The sequence below is a fragment of the Carassius gibelio genome, chromosome B11 (assembly GCF_023724105.1).
Source record: "Carassius gibelio isolate Cgi1373 ecotype wild population from Czech Republic chromosome B11, carGib1.2-hapl.c, whole genome shotgun sequence".
Taxonomy (NCBI): domain Eukaryota; kingdom Metazoa; phylum Chordata; class Actinopteri; order Cypriniformes; family Cyprinidae; genus Carassius; species Carassius gibelio.
The window spans coordinates 24,232,592-24,251,163 of NC_068406.1; the positions used below are offsets into that span (position 1 = coordinate 24,232,592).

The window sequence follows — 18,572 nt, forward strand, 5'->3', positions numbered from 1 at the left end:
AAAAAACTAAAAAATAAGCTCCTTTGTTTCCGCCTTTCATACAACCGGGTAAACAATAAAAGATAACTTTACATTTTGAATATTTACTTACCATAGTCTTTCACTCGCTTCTCGCTTCTATCACGCTGAGAAAATGGCGGCTGCTCGCACTGGAGACGTACGATTTTGACGTGACGTGCGTGCTCTCCTTCACGTCCGCGTCCTCAACCCACCCCGCTGGGTTAAAAAAGACAGTTATTTTCAACCCAAACTTGGGTTAAAACATCCGAAAGTCATCCCAGCAGTTGGGTTGAAAAAACAACCCAGCGTTTTTTAGAGTGTATTGCTTTACATTATTTATTTATTTTTTTAGTTTTTGAGTACCTTGAATATCACTTTATAAATAATGTATTATTTATTAATGCAGTGCATTATTTAATTTAATGAAATAGTGGGGGGGAAAAGAAACAGGGTTATTAATAATTATACACTCTAAAAACTGCTGGGTTGAAAACAACCCAATTTGGGTTATTTTGACAACCCAGCGCTGGGTCAAAAAGGGACGAACCCAGCGCTGGGTTGTTTTAACCCAACCAGTTGGGTTATCATATTTAACCCAGCCTGCTGGGTTGCCTTTTTTATGGTTTAAAATGACTATATTGCAGGGTTTAAGAAAACAGAGCGGGTGTTTTTTTATCACTGTATTTCAGAAGGAAAACTACTGTATTTAGAAAATGTTCGATATCATTTCGCATGTGCTTGATAAGGCAGCGTTTGTGAGCTCACTACCGCTCTGCAGCCGTTACCGGAGAAACCTACCTCTCCCGCTCTTAGCGCCTCCTGCTGGCAGAAAATAAACTCGCAGAGTGCAGCCATGTGGGGAAACAATGCATTTCTACGTTAAAAATAACCCAAATTGAGCTAGGCATTAAACCTACAAATGTTGTTCATTTTAAATATCACTTTTACACACAAACAATAATTACCAAAAGGAAAATATTTATTAAAAACAAGAGAAAAGTCAAAAAGTAACATGTTAGAAGAAATGCAGAAAAGGATGGCATTAACAACTACAGAGTTCATAAACAAAGCATTGAACATTTGATGAATATAACTTAAGATCAAATTGGACTTTGTTCAATTGTATATATTGTATAAAAATATACGAAAACACATACAATAAATTTACAATTAGTTAGTTTTTTTTCCAACTATTCTGGCATGACAGTACACAAATAAATCACAACATTAACTTTGATATTATAACCTTTAACAGACGCATGTGTGTGTGTGTGTGTGTGTGTGTGTGAAAGAATGTGTGCAGGTGTATGAATGACAGAGTGTAAACTCTTCTACTAAACAACACAGAAAAAGCATTTAACTTTTTTTTTTTAACAAATTATACACTTACAGTTTGTTTCATTGTCCATGAATACAGATCATGCATCACGGTCAATTTTCACGATCTCTTTAGCATAACTGATGTAATCATGAAGAAACCCCATCAGCACAGCATCTGACATCTTCTACATCATCCAGGGCAGCGTCCTCCTTTAAAACCAGTGCTGTTTAGGGGAAAGAAGATTCTCCTCTCTGACCAGCATTCATCCCAGTCACCGCCTGCTCTTCATCAGTGGCCTAAGAGAAACACATTTGAAAAAATTAAACATTTAATTAAACTATCGATTTTCAGGTAGAGGTGTATTCACATCCGTAAGGATAGGTAAATAATCGGTTTTAAAGTTTCAACACTTTGTGCGGTTGTTTAATGTCTCAGTCCACCACAGCGCTCTAGGAGGCTATAATGGCAGCACTAGTGTGAGGACATGCGATATTGTTTGAATAAATATTGCTTTCAGAAAGCTTCTTTACTGAAACATTAAAACAGACATGACCTTCACATACCTCACAATATTCATATACATGGAGGGCTGCTCTTCAAACCGTTAGTTCAACAAATAATTAAAATGTTCATAATTTACTCTCCTCATGTTTTTCCAGACTCATACAAAATCTGCTAATTTTTTGGAAAACATATGAATATATTTAATATTCTCTTTTTGTGTCCTCCATTGCTGGTCTGGGAGACCAATATTTTATTTTGAACATACATGTTTGCTATCATATAATTTAAGATGTATTCATATATAAATATCAGAATTTACTTCTACAATAACTATATTTATGAAGCTTGAAAATACTGATTATCTAAACTATAAATAGATTAACAAATATTATGAGAAAACTAAAAATATATTAATTTATGTTGTAAAGACAGACAAAAGTCTTATAGGTTTGGAATGACTTGAGGGCAAGTAAATGATTTTTTGTGTGAACTTTACCTCTAAGAGCGAAGACCAAGAATAATGACTCTCCAAATCAGACAACGCCAAAGTTGGTTTGAGTTCTGCAATAAAAAACACAGACATCAATGGTCTTAATGAAATGAGCACGTAATCACACTGTTGTTGCATCAAAATGTGAAGTAAACTGGCAGGAGACAACAGAAAAATTTATTTTCTAAAAATAACTTACATAAAATCTCAAGGGAATGATGATCTCCCATGTCTCTTGCTTTTAACATCTACAAAAACAAAAAACAAACATTATTTTACTCCTAGTAGAAAACACAACAACAACTGATAACATGACATTATGAAGTTTACTTGCCTTAAACGATCTTTCCCTCTCTTCAGAAGAAGCTGAGAAAACCACCTCCTCACACAAGCAGACTTGTGTGTCCTTAACTCCAGTTAGTTTGAGTTCTGCAAAGAGGGACATCAATGGTTTCAATAAAATATTAACATATACATACATACATATATAAAATCACACCGTTTTTGCATCAAAATGTGAAGTTAACAGGCAGGACACAACAGAAACATAAATTTTCTAAAAAAAAAAAAAAAGTAATAATAATTTAACTTACATCAGTCTCAAAAGAATGAAGTTATCTTGTCTCTGGATTTCAACATCTAAAAAAAACACACACACATTATTTTAGTCTTAGTAAAAATAAAGATAACTTGATGTTATTCTGAAGTTTACTCTCCTTAAACCGTCTGTCCCTCTCTTCAGAAGAACACCTCCTCCTCATCCTCACACAGGTCTGTGACTCCTCACACAAACAGCTTCTGTGTCTTTAACTCTCAGCGCGAGGACAATGAAGACACAAGCTTGACAAGTCTGAAATATTACATGTAAAACATACTTTTAACAGTTACCACTTCAACAGCCTCAAAATAATTATGCTAGTCTTTACTACACAATATCGTTTCCTTTAGGAGACAAACATACATTCAGTTTAACCGCGAAAAAAAAAGACAAATTCACATGAGCGTAACCGTGACCATAACCGTCTGTTAACGCCTCAAAGAGAACAGATAATGTAAAATCTTATGTAAATATGACAAAATACATTCACAGACGTTATATTAAAAGTACATCCTCCGTTCAGTAACGTTACATGAGGCAGTTAAGACCTCCGTGTCCGAGGCGAAAACCGCGTCCGTTTTTTTATATATATATATAACGTTAAGCTCCTTTGTTTCCGCCTTTCATAAAACCTTCCGCCTTTCATACAACCGGGTAAACAATAAAAGATAACTTTACATTTTGAATATTTACTTACCATAGTCTTTCACTCGCTTCTCGCTTCTATCACGCTGAGAAAATGGCGGCTGCTCGCACTGGAGACGTACGATTTTGACGTGACGTGCGTGCTCTCCTTCACGTCCGCGTCCTCAACCCACCCCCGCTGGGTTAAAAAAGATAGTTATTTTCAACCCAAACTTGGGTTAAAACATCCGAAAGTCCTATCCAACGGCCTCAACCCAGCAGTTGGGTTGAAAAAACAACCCAGCGTTTTTTAGAGTGTATATAATAATAATAATAATAAATACTAAAATAAGTACAAGTTAACATAAAATAAACATTAACTGAAATAAAATAAAACAAACTTTTTTAGTTACTTATTTACTTATAGGTTATTTAATTATTAGTTGAACATGAGGCACTAAAGTAACTTAAACTAAAATATAAATTAGTAAAAACGGTTACTTTTTTTAAATGCACAAAACACAATTATTAGAAATTTAACAAAAATCTAAATGAAAACATTTAAAATAAAAACTAATTCAATGAACAAAAACTACAATAGCTTCTCAATTATACTTAAAAAAATAATAATAACTCACTCTGTTTATAAAAATAAACAGCACAAAACCAAACTGAAAAGTATTACACAAAACAATAATGAAGAAGAATCATTTCTTATGTATATATTTGTTTCTATGAGTTCAACAGGACCAGGACAAATGATTCAGTTCTCCTCATCCATAAGTGGCACAGTTTTTCTGTCCCTAAAACTATTTTTCTTATTCTGCCAGTGATTTTTCGCCGTGGCCCGCGAGACGATTCCTGGACTCTGGGTCTGTCAGTGTCATGAAATAATTACACATAAATATTCATGCCATGTTTCTATGCAAAATAGCATCTGTTTTTGAAATAACGTACCATCTGTTTTGGGGACTTTTAGGGACAATTGTGATAAAGAGCTCTTGTGATACGCATTATCCATTTTGATCTGAAGAGACGCGCTGTTGGATGTCGAGACGTGTTTCAGTAATAGATCATCCTAATCATGTCATGAAATCCTTATCAAACAAGTGGAGATTTCCAATGCTTTTCTTCATTTATGTCTTATTTTTACTATTTCAACACACTCAAACAAAACAAACTCTGGGGTTTTAATACATACAAATATATATATATATATATATATATATATATATATATATATATATATATATATATATATATATATATATATATATATATATATATATATATATATTATTATTATATTTTTATAAAGCATATATATATATATATATATATATATATATATATATATATATATATATATATATATATATATATATATATAAATAATTATTTATTAAAAAATTGAATTATTGTATTTATTTATTAATATATATTTTTCATTGCTAGATCGTGTTAGTTAATGCATTCACTGTTTGGGTTTAATTAATGATTAATTAATTAAAAAAAATAATTACAATAAAATTACAAATAACAAAGTTACTAATACTTTAACCAATATTTTAACGAAAAAGGAAAAGTATAAAATTGAAGCACACAGCACTCGTTAACTGAATCTAAAACCATTTTTGAAAAAAAAACTAAATATATTTTTTTGTCACTTGAAATAAAATATTTGTTAACCAAATATAAATACACTTAAACGTATTTTATTTCAGCAAGTTAACCGAGGAAACATTTCCCATTTTTGTTTGCTTTAACTTGATGTACCTAAATAACTAAAACTGAAATACATGTAATTAAAATAACATAAATATTATACAACTAATAAAAATGAGATAAGCACATATAAATTGCTTTAAAAAAATGTACTAAAATTTAAGTGAAAGGAAAATATAAAAAAGTGAATTGACAATATTAATAAAAACTAGAATAACCACAATGATACTAAAATGAGATCATTGCTTGCTATATTTAAAGTAAAATAAATAAATTAAACTAAAATCATTAAACAATTGTAATTGGAAATAAAATATAAATTAACAGAGATAAAATAAAACATTCAAATATATAAAAAAAATATATATATTCAAACTAGTTGCCAAAGAAACATTTCTAAATTCTGTTTAGCTTAAAATTAGGCACCAAAATAAATAAAACTAAAATAACAATTTAGAAAAAAACTATACAGACATTTATCAAAATTATAAAAATACAACAAAAATACTAAATATTTAACTTAATTAAAAAAAAGAAAAATATAAGAATAAAGTATTAAAAGGTAAAGTAAAAAAGCTGTGATAACTGTAATTATATAATGAACTGCTTCCTGTTATATTTAAGTAAATAATATGACAGTGTGCAGTGATTTTTTTTAATGTAAAATGCCAAGAAAGAGATTATTTTAAAAAATATTAAAAAAAGAATACTATTTAAAATGCATTTTACAAATAACTATAAAAAATGGCAAATAACACATTCAATTTAGCACAGATTTTTTGAAGCAGAAAGACTGAAACAGTATTTTCTTATAAAGCAAACTCCAGTCATTTTTTTTTGTAGTTACAACTTTGAAAAACAATTCTTTACAGCATACTAGAAAAGGAAAGTAATGTTGAGTGCAGTGCATTGTGGGATACGATATCTTACAAAGTTTATTTGTTTGCATACCGCATTCACATACTTTGCACGGTGTACACACTTCATACTATTTATTTTAAAATGCTAGGCGCTATGTCATTCTGAAAATATTAGTATACAATAAAAGACATAAAGCTGTGAGAGCTTTCATATTAGAAATACTATGAGTTGTGCACTAAAAGAGCTTGATGAAAATGAGTACATCTAAAGGAAAAAAGAGCGGTCCCAGGACACACCCACTTACCCAAACAGCTCAAACTCACCCCAGCAAACCCAAAACACAGCGTCCACCGCGCTTTCATCTCAATGCCACACGGGTCAGAAACATAACAGTGGTTTGGACATAAATAATGCAGCTTACATCTTCACAAAGACACACTTCTTCTGAAGAAAGGCTTCAGGTTCAGAGCCCTTCTCTCTCATGAAACACGCATTAACACACTGTTTTCCTAATTAATGTTGTTCAGTTTCTTAGACACAATCTACTTTTATTTAAAGTGTTATATACGTATATAAAGGTGACTTGACAAACACATTTGAGTGCACTGAGGAAGCCAAAAGCCGTGTGTTTGTAATAAACAAATCTATCATCTGTTTTTAGCTAAAATATGAGTACATAAACCAATAATAATGCTTCCTCTGGTGAAAATGTGTTCTGGTCTGAATCAGGAGAGAAATCTGCATAAACCAAGCACCATATACAAGCCAAAACAGCTTTAAATGGCTGGATTTTGATGTGAGAGACAACACGAGATGGACTTTTTAACTGGAGGAAGCGCTATTATGGATTATAGACATATTTTAGCTGGAAGCAATGGTTTAAAAACGTCTGAATACTGGATTTGTTCTTCTCCAGATGTTAACTGATGGACTGGAGTGGCTGTGGATGATTGTGATGTTTTAATCAGACTCTCATTCTGACGGCACCCATTCACTTCAGAGCACCCATTGATGAGACACTGATGCAATGCTACATTTCTCCAAACCTGATGAAGAAACAAACTCATCCACATCTTAAATGACCTGAGAGAAAACGTACATTTTGGGGTGATCTCTCTTTCTTTCTTTTTTTTACGCTGTAAAGAATTCATTCTACCGTGCCTAATAACTAATAATTTTGTGGACTTCAATACATTAATGAAAAATATTGCCTAAATAATTGATCATTCATCCACCTCGTAAATAATGACATTATTTGCTCTCCCCTACACAAAAGTTTCGTAAAAAGTATCGTATCGGTATCGGTATCGGTGATACTGACCCTATATATATTTGGTATCGGATCATTACCAAATTTTGCAGTATCACCCACCTCTACTATCAATAAAGAGAGAAGTTATTTTCCAAATCTTTAAATGTTATTGACTGTAATCCTGCAGCATTGAAACACATCCAGCCTGCAGTCAACCAGCAGATGCTGTGCGTTAGATTAACTAGTTGGATGTATGACGCTAACACACTAGTGATCCGGCTCTGATTATCGCCACAGCAATGACCTTAAACCGAGCCCAGCGGACGCCATCTAATCTGGACCTGTGAAAAATAGAGCCGGACTCGTGCAGACGGCATCAGGCCTGATTAATGCAAACCAGCTTCCCCGGCCTGTCACAGGCTAATCATCAGCAAGGATGATAGATGATGTTTATTTTACCATGATGGAACGCAACCCCCTGGCTGAAGATAATTACAATAAAACGGACGGATCAAGCCGGCCGAGTTATTAAATTATCAAACTATAATTTGCATTAATGTCAGCGTTTCGGGGGCTTCCTGACAGCCGAATGCACGAGGATAAGAGAGAAGCCGTTCCACCTTCACAGCTGCTGCCCTTGACCTCCAACACCTTCCTCTTCCTCATTTCCCTCCTCACAGGATCCCACGCAGATAACCGAAGCCGCTCTTTCGGTTGCACACATGCATACGTCTGGAAACTCATGTGCCAGCATCCATACGTCACTTCGAGGGTTCATGCAAAAAGAGCGGAAACAGAAATCTAAGCAAGAAAAAGACAATGCGAGGAGCAGCGTTCACTCCTCAGAGAAAACACAGAACACACACAGATTTCGAGATCGAACGGCATGCAGAGTTTTGCTTTAAAGTGCAAAAAAACGTTCAGACAACGTAAAATCAACATATTCTATTTATGTTCCCTAATGCACGTTCCTGATTCCAGAAGTGCATTTTTTTTTACATCAAATCAATCCATTTATAAACACAATAAAGCACTGCTCCTTTTATTTCACTTGGGAATACATCACTTTCTAGATGTGAAAGAGCTTGGGAATATAATTTAACCCTGTAAAGCCTGACATATGAAGTAATAGTGAACACACACACACATACACACAAAAGTTTTTATGAAAGGAACATTATTTAAATGTTTGCATGTTTTCGTTTTCTTTTGAGACCAGGCGTTTATGGCTCATAGTCTAATATAGTGAGAATATGAAGGGAAAGCAGCTCAGTTTTATTCAGACACTCAAACTGAGCAAAAATATGCAATTTGGTGCAATATTTAGAGAAAAGAGATGAAATGATGATGTTTCATACATAAATCAATGAGATCTTTTAAACAGCGTAACAGACACTTACATAAAATAATGTAAATAGGCCTAAAACTCTAATGTTTAAATTATAAAACTTGATTTTCTTGTTTTGATTAGAATTTATTTAAAGGTTAAAAAATCTAACAATGTGCTACTATCTTTGTTCTAATGCTATTTGAAGATTAAAGTGTCCGATGTTAGATTAATCAAATTGCTATGTAAAGGCTCTTAAAACGATTCTTGAATCATTCTATTATTTAAATTGTATCCAAAATATAATATTTTTAGAATGTTCGTTTTAATATTCTCTCAACATTATGGCAACTTAAGGATGTTCCGAGAATGTTGTACAAAGAACATTTTCTCCCGATGTTATGAGTCAACGTCTATCAAATATTAATAAAGTTATAAGTACAATTCCATAAACAATGCTTTAAAATTAAAAAAAATTTAAATGCATTGCTTTAAAAAAGTGTCCTAACATTTATCTAAAAGTCATTAGTGAATGTTATGAGACTGTTTGGTGTTGGGTCTTTATGGCTACCATAAAGTACGAAAATAACAAAAGGTAAAACATAATAAAAGATATTTTAAAGAATAGCCTATATTTTAAAAAAAAGGTCCAAAAATGACAGAAAATAAAATAAAATTAATTAATTAATAGAATATAAAAGCAGACAGTATAATATGTAATTAAATAAAATTTGTAAAATAAAATAAAATGAAATAAAAAATTAAAAAATTAAAAAATTAAAAAATTAAAAAATTAAAAAAAATAAAATAAAATAAAATAAAATAAAATAAACCTTGTATTATCAGAAATGTTCAGCTCAGGTCTCTCCTTACAAGGATATTGTTTTTTTCCCAGCATAGAAAAAACCGTGTGCTACATCTGCATCTGGTACACAAGAGGTACTTTAACATTGACAAAATAAACGCTCGCTCCTCAAATGATCCTGAGGATCAGATGAGACTCTAAAACATGATTGATGGAGAATCCAGTAAAGCTGAGCTGCTTCAGTCCAGGAAGAGTTCATCTGGAGATATCTCTGACCTTATTCTGACCTTGACCACAATCAGGAAAGATTAGAAACACACGAGAAGCCTGAGCTGAAGCTGGACGTTTGTACACTGAAAGAGCTTAAAAGTGCACACTAGTAGTGTACAGTGTGTAGTATGGACAGTGTTTGCTGTTGTAGATAATTCAACACAATCACATCTACACTGTGTGGAGTTCAGATGCAGTTCTACACAGATCCAGTCTCACGAGCGTCTCCTCGTCTTCTGTCCGCGAGCAGAACTGAGTTTAATATTCAGCCAAGGACTCACGCTGAAACACTTTAATGAAGTGTTTGAAGGGTCTCGCCGGGGAAGGAGAAGCCCAGCTGGACATGAACAAGAACGAGAGGAGAACTAAAGAGAGAAGAAGAGGCTAATGGGGCTGCTCCTCTTTAAAGTGTGATCTACCAGAGGAATCGATGAGCTCTGCTTCTGCTCTTCTGCTCTTCTGTTTGACTAGAGAACGAGAGAAACCTTCTCAGAGACTCTCCACTGGACACACACTTTATCCTGAGAGCGACCGGACAGGTTTACAGTCCGTTAGAGCAAAGGATGGACATCTGGCTTTTAGTCAAGTTGCTGTTTTTTCGCTTTCAAAATACATATTATTTAAAGCTGTTTACAGAAAGATATGATGTTGATGTTTGTAATATCTTAATATCTGCATGCCGTATAGTTGCATTTAGCAGTCACAGAGCTCAGGAAAAACATTTACTGACAAATTAATACACTTTTATATATGAGAAAATTATATATATATATATATATATATATATATATTTTAAAAATTAAATATGTTCGTAAAAATGGGAAATAAATATTGATTTTAATGTATGATTAATGTTTAAAGTCAAGTGAAATGTATTTAAACTGCACTTTATTTTACAATACACATGGTTTCATCTGATGTTAATGTTTATATTTATATCTTAATAGCCTGTTTTAATGCTGTATTTAGCAGTCAATGTTCAGTAAAAAAAGACTAATGATTAATTTCAAATTTTAAATAATATTTATTTTTAAATGTTTTACAAAATAAAAGTACCAATACATAAATAAATTATATATATATATATATATATATATATATATATATATATATATATATATATATGATTTAATGTGTGTTTAATGTTGTGTATTAAGTTAAATGTATATATTTTATATGTATAAAATAACTGGAAAATAATATATAGATTTTATTTTGATTATTGGTTTATTAATGAAATATTTATTACATTTATTTGTTTATTAAATAAAAAGCTTTGTGGAAATAAAACAGAAACTGTGGCTTTAATTTGTAACTTGGTTATTACAGTTAAGTAAAAATAAAACTGAAACTAAAATGTAAAATGTAAAAAAAATAAATCTTAACTGGATTTTTTTTACTGAAATATTGTAATATGAAATATATGTTAAATGAAATATTTAATAAAATAAAAATTACTAATAATAAAATAAAAAAATACTTATTTCAGCTACACATGAAGGCAACATCTCTCATTTCAACAATATATATATATATATATATATATATATATATATATATATATATATATATATATATATATATATATATATATATATATATCTAATAATAATAAAAATTATAAAAACTAAAATAGTATCTCAATCATACTAAGATTACAATTACATACACTATTTTTATGATTAAAAGCATTAGAGAAATAAACTAATATTATATTTTTTATTAAATTACAAACCAGAAATATCAGATGTGAAACCATAATATACACTCGTGGATTAAATTCAATTAAATGTCCTCAAAAGCTGATATAACACGTGTTCTGCGTCTGCACTGAAGGAGTGAATGCATGCTGATCTGAACATTGTTTATTTCTGTTTTTATATATCACAAACACAGATCATTTACTGTGAGACATGAAAGGAGCAGCAGCGGCCCCCCGGTGACACCGTACAGGCTCTGACCATTAAACCCTGTTTATGGATCACAAAACAAACAATAACAAACAAGAGCAATCGTGTGTAATTAGCAGAGGTGGCAATTTCAACCAGATGTGAGCTCCAGCTGAAGCCCGGAGAGCGATGGACGACGAACGCTCCTAAACCAGCTCTCAGCCAATCAGGGAGGAGCCCCGATGGCCCCAGGGGTCAAAGGTCACTGGAGCTAAAGCAGATCAGAGAGGCCGAGGGCCTGTCATAAATCCAGCGGCTCAGAGGAAGCCATCCTTCACCAACAATCACACACACGTCTTATACACTACACTGGAATCTGTGTTTATGCATAGAAACTTTGATTATATCATTTTAATACCAATAGTTCTAAAAATATTTTGCATGACGTGTGCTTGAAATTGTTGTAAAATGCACATAAACAACCAACACTGCTTTTTTTCTGAACAAAACACAATTTAAATACATGTAAAAACTATTTTGTAAGTGGTGAAGCTCAATTAAATACACTTGACCAAAAAATAAATATATATATATTTAAATTATTATTAAATTATATTTAATAATTTATTTTAGGGGAAAGAAAACACATTTCCAATCTTATAATGTCCTACATTTATGCAAATGCGAATGTTGATGGAATAGTCTTCTAGAGGTCAAAACTAGAATTATAATAATTTCATAAAGCTTAATTTTTGGATTATATATGTAAAAAAATAAGCAGTATATGTAATATTGATAATAATAATTATATATATATAAATTTGTTTTTCAAACAATGTAAAGTTTGTCTCTTGCTGATTTTTATTTATATGCGTTATATGATTTTTTCTTTGATTAAAATAAATGGAGGGCAAAACCTTTTTTTAAATCCTTTAATGAAGTTTATTTATATGTTTAAAATATATTTTCAAAACTATTAAAAAATTGCACAAGAAAATTAGTGCTAGAAATATATTTATGCAAATAAGTGTTAAAAGCATATATTTGCAAATATGTATTCTTTTGCATTCAGATTAACTAAGTTTAAATTGCTAATACTTTGCAATTGATCATGCTTGATTATATCACAAATCAGTCGAATGAACTAAGATATTATGACAGATGATAAAAAAAAGTGTTTTTCCCGCCAAGAGACTCTTTTATATGCTGCAGCGGCCCAGTTTACTACAGTAAACAATATTAGAGCATGTAAGAAATAATATAAGACTGCAACAAGTCACATGAGAGCACATGAATTATCAGCATAACACGCCCCCTAGTGGAATGATTTGTGCAAATACACATCAAAACATAAATGCATCAGTAAATATTTCAAATGCATTTATAATGAGAAGCTCACCCTCACGTCTCTGCATATGTGAAGTCTTCTCATCTGTATGTGGATTGCCAGCAAATGCTTTGGATAGGATCCTGTTAAATGCATAAATGTAAGACTTGGTAAAAATGCATCATGTATATGTAGTTCTATAAGTAAGTGACATTTAACATCAGTTTAAAAAGCATTTCCATGAGCTGACAGTGTCAGTAAATAAACAGACGCGTAAACGCAGGCCTCAGGTGTAATCCAGCAGCGATTTAAATAATCCAGACGTGCAGTAAAACAGCAGAAACATAAAGATGTCTGCATGTGTGAAGAAGAGACGCTTTATTTAGTGAGTTCTCTGAAGAATGAAGATCAAGAGCAGACCAAACCGGAGTCTGCTTTCAGAAAGGACACTTCAGCACTTCCACTGGAAATCCCCACGTCTTGAATTCATCCATCAGTATCTGGATTAGAAATTAGACAGTCATTTTTTTCAGTGACAAATTACAAAGCATAAAAAACAGACCAACTGCAGATTCAGTGCAATGGTTTAGTTTACTGTTCAGAGTAAAAGGTGAAGAGAATACTTGAATCTTTTTAAGATCGTTGTATTCCTGAAGGTCAGAGGTCATGACTCCGATTCCCAGGGAATGCAAGAGCTAATAAAACACATTCCCTATATGCAATGCAAGTCATTTTGGATAAATGCATTTTGAAAATGCATGAATGCAAGTGTAAAAGCATCATAAATGTGCTATATCTGAGGTCTTCTGAAGTCATATGATGCATTGTGTGAACAACAACCCCAAATATGCTCCCATTACCCTCAAATCTTGTTTGCGTTCACAAATGCTGACAGGAAAATCAATGCATTGACATCAGAGCTGAACCTGCAGTTCATCAAAAGGTGTATTTTTGATGAAATACAAGAGAAGAGTGTTATTGACTTACTGTATGGTGAGCTGGACAGTGTTGGTTAGGCTACGATGAAGTGTTTTACACATAAAGATGATTTGTGTTACTGACCTGGATTCCTGTCAAGACCACGCTGGGAAAAACATTAAACCTGCACGTCAGACGTCAGAGACCCAGTTTCTCACGATGTTCTATTAACTTTATTTTCTCCTAAAATATAAGCATTGAGAGTTCCCTGTTATCTGCATGCGTCCAAATCCAAATCGCAAGTAGTTTTGAAAACATATACTCAGGATGCAAAATGTGTCAGAACGCAGTAATAATGTTTCAGGCTTTATTGCTGTGCTGAAGAAGTCTGGCTGTGGTGAGATGATGACATTGGGCTGATTCAGGCACTGCTGCAATGCGACCGCGTTAGATTTGATATCTGCTCAATTACATCTTTATAATCAGAATGGATGACAGAACGGCCACCTCCCGGATCCCCAGAACACGAGACATCTGATGTCCGCCTGACAGGCTTCACATGGGCCGAGAGAGCCGAGGCGCGCGTGCATATTAATCAGCCCGATTAGACGTGTTAAACGCGGGCCAGTGTGGAGAGGTGGGTCTCTCGGACCTCCGGGGCTGTTCCTCGGTGACCCGCTCGGCTGCCAGCGTCTGCCGCAGTCCGCTCTTCCCTGCATGCACCGGGGCCGGTGGACTCCCACGAGCCCGCGCTCGCTCCCTGCCATCTGCCGTGATTTATAGAAAACGCCCGATGATTTATGGTCCAGTCATCGCACAATGAAGTCGTCCTCTTTCATTCGCGCGACCTCCCCGACCCAGCCGCCACTCCCGGCCAGCTTTGGGAAATATGCTCTAATCATACACTAAAAAGATGTTTAAACAGTGAGGTCTGGCGGAGGGAATTGAGTCCTTTAATAGAATTAATTTTCTCCGGCTGGGTGAATGTTGATGAGGTGGCGGCCACCGCGGAGAGAAGCGGCCGCTAATGAGGACCCGCCGACGGGTTCAACCCAGCGCCGAGACTCGCGCCTCCGAATAAACAATCACAGGTGACCGTGAACCTCAAAAAAGGATTTTAGGAGGCAAAACCTGGAAATACGAAATCTCAGATGAGCATTAAAGCAATCATTCACTCATCCTCTTCATCCAAGCTCACAAAAATCAGTTGAAAATATTAGTTCTGAAACGGAACTTTCAAAATGTCTTCTTTTTTAAATATCGGTTTCATGAACATTCCATTTTTTGCAACAATCATGGGAATGTTACTTTTGAATGTTCACCGAATGTTCTAAAAGTGGTAGTGATGTTAAAAAAAATCTGCAACTAAAATGTAAACCTTTTGAGAACATAAAATCCAGGTAACTTTGAATGAACTGGATTTCTGTTGAAGAATTTTTGTTCATATATCTATCATATAACTTTCATATAACATTCTAAGAACGTTTCCTGCTAACGTTCTGCCGAAGTTCTTGAAAACATGTTCCTTATACCTTTGACAGAACACTTTTTTTTTTAAGTTGTTTGGTCTTTATAAAGTTAGCGCAAAAACATTGTTTAAACATAATTCATAAAAATATATTTTTTTAAATTCTTAGTTACATTTTTTTGTTATTATTTCTATCAGAACGTTCAAAAAAACATTCAAAAGTTCCTACTGTGCTTACAAAAAAAAAACAAAAAAAAAAAACACGGAAGCTTCTCTTAATGTTCACATAAGCACAATCCAGAAACCTCATTTCATTTATTTTGGAATTGCTCTTACACAACATCATTTTGGTGTGACATTCTTGATTTATATCAAATGTTAGGCTATGTGAATCCTAATTTTTTAGTTTCCATTAATGTGGAAAAAGGTGATACTTCATAAATCTGTGACACAGGAATGGTTGAGCTCATAAATGAATCCTCATGATACTCCACCACTGATGAAGTCTACAGTTAATCAATTTCTCCATGTCAAGGGCTCTGTCAGCGGCTGATCTCTCAGACTAATACAATCACAGATCATCAGGCTCATCCTGCTATTTTCAGCTTGACTGCATCTCCATGATGATGATGATGATGATGATGCTCTTCCTCTGACCACAGGACAGTGATGGTGTGTCAGGACACATGTACCTCTCCAGACATCAGTGATTATCATCGTGTCATTCCTGATTCAGACAGAAGTCTGTCATCCCACCACGATCTCAGAGGACGAATGGACGCTTGGACCCAACCACGTTTATATCTGGGGCTAAAGCAAGATGTTTGAATCACGAGCGAGCTTCTTTCAGCTTTATAATACTCTTCTCTGCATAGTGCATGCAAATGTTATGCAAGTAAAGTGTTTAGAATTGCATCATGATACTACTAGCACTTTTTGCAGTATGCATACTACATTTGAAAAAATATTACACTATATGCTACAATTACTTCTATTTGGTCATACAATCTTAGATAACAAACTTTTTTTAAAGATAACAATTGCACACTCTTTCCCTTCATGTTTAATGTATATTCCAAACACAGTGCTGTTTTTACTTTGTAATAAAAAAAATAATGTTGGAAATATTTAACACATCACATCAACTAAAATAGTTACATGGTTCATGTAAAATATTACATATAAAGGAATTAAAAAATGCAAAAAATAAATAGAATGAGTAAAACTGTAAAAACATTACATTTCTAAGTAAAAAAAAAAAAAAAACATTATTTGGGTAGGTTGTACAAGAAAAACTATCTATTCTTTCTACTTTAAAATGTCATGCTTAATTCAATGTGATACTTGAATTTTTGTTTTATTTAAAAATGTAATTAATACAGTATATTCTACACCATTTCCCCCGATGTAATTACATAACACACTGTATTAATCCCTATAAACTATAAAAATATATATATATCTCTATATATCTGGTGAACCCAAATGCAAAGTCGTGAACCTTGAGTTTAGTGTGCAGCAGTGTCCAGAATCTGAGGCTTTGCTTTATCTCCACCTGCTGGTGGCACACAGAAGTCAGATTACTTTCATAACATACTACAAATACTACAAAGATCCTACAAAGACTGAAACTTGTGAAGGTCTGGAGTGAAGGTCCAGCGAGTCTTCAGACATCAGAGTGACGGATGAAAGAGCATCTCATTACTGACACCAGAGACGGACACAGAGAAACAGAGACTTTCTGAGAGGTTTAACTCGGTCGCACAAAGCCTTTTAACATCTTCAGCTCATATTCCACCCCAAATCAACTGGAAAAAACTAATAAATGACTTGTTTCAGGACTACATTTCTGGCATTGTGTCATTACTTTCATGATGGTCAGATATATTCCAGTTCTCAAATTAAAAACCTGACTAAGATCAAATTCTCTATTTCAAATGCATTAAATTGCAAGGTGAAATTATTTAGATATATTCTATTGATAATCACAATGTCTTCACAAATTGGCCTTTATTTACAATAGGCTTTTTACATTTTTTATTTTGGGGTAAATTATGATTTAGGTCTGTTCTTAAAATTCAGCCTTCGAAATAAAAACAGCATTAATGTTAAAACATCAGATCAGATTCTATTTCTATTGCTTTCAATTGTATGTATTATCCATATATATATATAAAGTAACCCATTATTCGGACATTAATGAATTATATTATTCTACTGAAGTTTCCCGCTCTGACGAAACATCCTGCAATTAAAACATTGCACGTCTCTTCATCACGATCCCTGACTGACCTCGTTAAATGAAGACGAGGAAACGCAGAGACGTCAGCATCAATAACCTCAATATCAACACCTGGATCAATATTTAAAGAATCATTCATATCACATCCAGTGCAATAATGACACGAAATAAAACTCACGCAGACACAGAAGTGGAAAACTCAGGTTGGGTTTATCTAGAGCAAATTCTACACAGGTGAACATGAACCAAACCAGGTCATATATACAGCCGCAGTGTCAAATAAATACAGACGTGGATATTAAACATGTCTCAGTCTACTTTAGCGAAGCGTTGATGCAAAACTCAGTTAACTAGGGGTTTACTCAATGATCTGAGTCGCTCTTGTCAAACTGAATTAAAGATTCAAGCAGGACTGTATCTAGTGCCTTATAAAGTATTCACAAATATCATATTTGATTCTCTCAGCTTCACATATAATAACAGTGTTGATGTTTGTGTGGTTCAGCGCTGTGTGAATCGATTGCATGCATGCAGAGTCCAGATATCTTCGTTTAAAATACATTCTCTCTTTTTTATTCTAAATGAATCATTATTAGAAGGATCGTAGATGATTCACTTCACAAAAACACGTTTTTCTGTGTGGAATGTTCTTTGGGATTTCTAACAAGAGTGAATAATGTGACTTCTCTTTTCGTAAGGCCTTTAAAACCAAAGCGCGGAAAGGAGAAACGAATTAAATCTGAAGTTAAACGTCCAGCAGAAGCACAGAGTGATTCGTTTAAGCACCAAGATTTAAAACCGGGTACAAAAAGACTAACTTAGCACTTTAAACGGCACAAACAGGCGCAAACCTTTCCGAAACCACAACAACTGGGTTAAAACAACAGTTTAACGAGTCTAAATCCAATTTGGATTATTTTTAGTTACAATTATCGCTCTCAAAAGTTCTGC

At 33.4% G+C, this 18,572-nt stretch overlaps 1 protein-coding gene and 2 long non-coding RNA genes across 3 annotated transcripts in view; all 3 read right to left on the reverse strand.

The window, feature by feature from the left end:
• Nucleotides 1-947: 947 nt before the first annotated feature.
• LOC127968364 (uncharacterized) lies at nucleotides 948-2,565 on the reverse strand. Its single transcript, XR_008155960.1, has 3 exons — nucleotides 2,515-2,565; nucleotides 2,322-2,386; nucleotides 948-1,617 (listed from the first exon to the last, which is right to left on the reverse strand). It is a non-coding gene; the product is annotated as an uncharacterized LOC127968364 (long non-coding RNA).
• Nucleotides 2,566-2,648: 83 nt separating this feature from the next.
• On the reverse strand, nucleotides 2,649-3,758 carry LOC127968362 (uncharacterized). Its single transcript, XR_008155958.1, has 3 exons — nucleotides 3,611-3,758; nucleotides 2,909-3,165; nucleotides 2,649-2,744 (listed from the first exon to the last, which is right to left on the reverse strand). It is a non-coding gene; the product is annotated as an uncharacterized LOC127968362 (long non-coding RNA).
• Nucleotides 3,759-17,812: 14,054 nt separating this feature from the next.
• LOC127968360 (CLIP-associating protein 1-B) overlaps nucleotides 17,813-18,572 on the reverse strand; it is a 63,096-nt gene continuing 62,336 nt past the window's right edge. The window contains exon 42 of the mRNA XM_052569527.1: nucleotides 17,813-18,572. This exon is cut by the window's right edge and continues 779 nt beyond it. The gene's annotated coding sequence lies outside the window, so the exon portion shown is untranslated.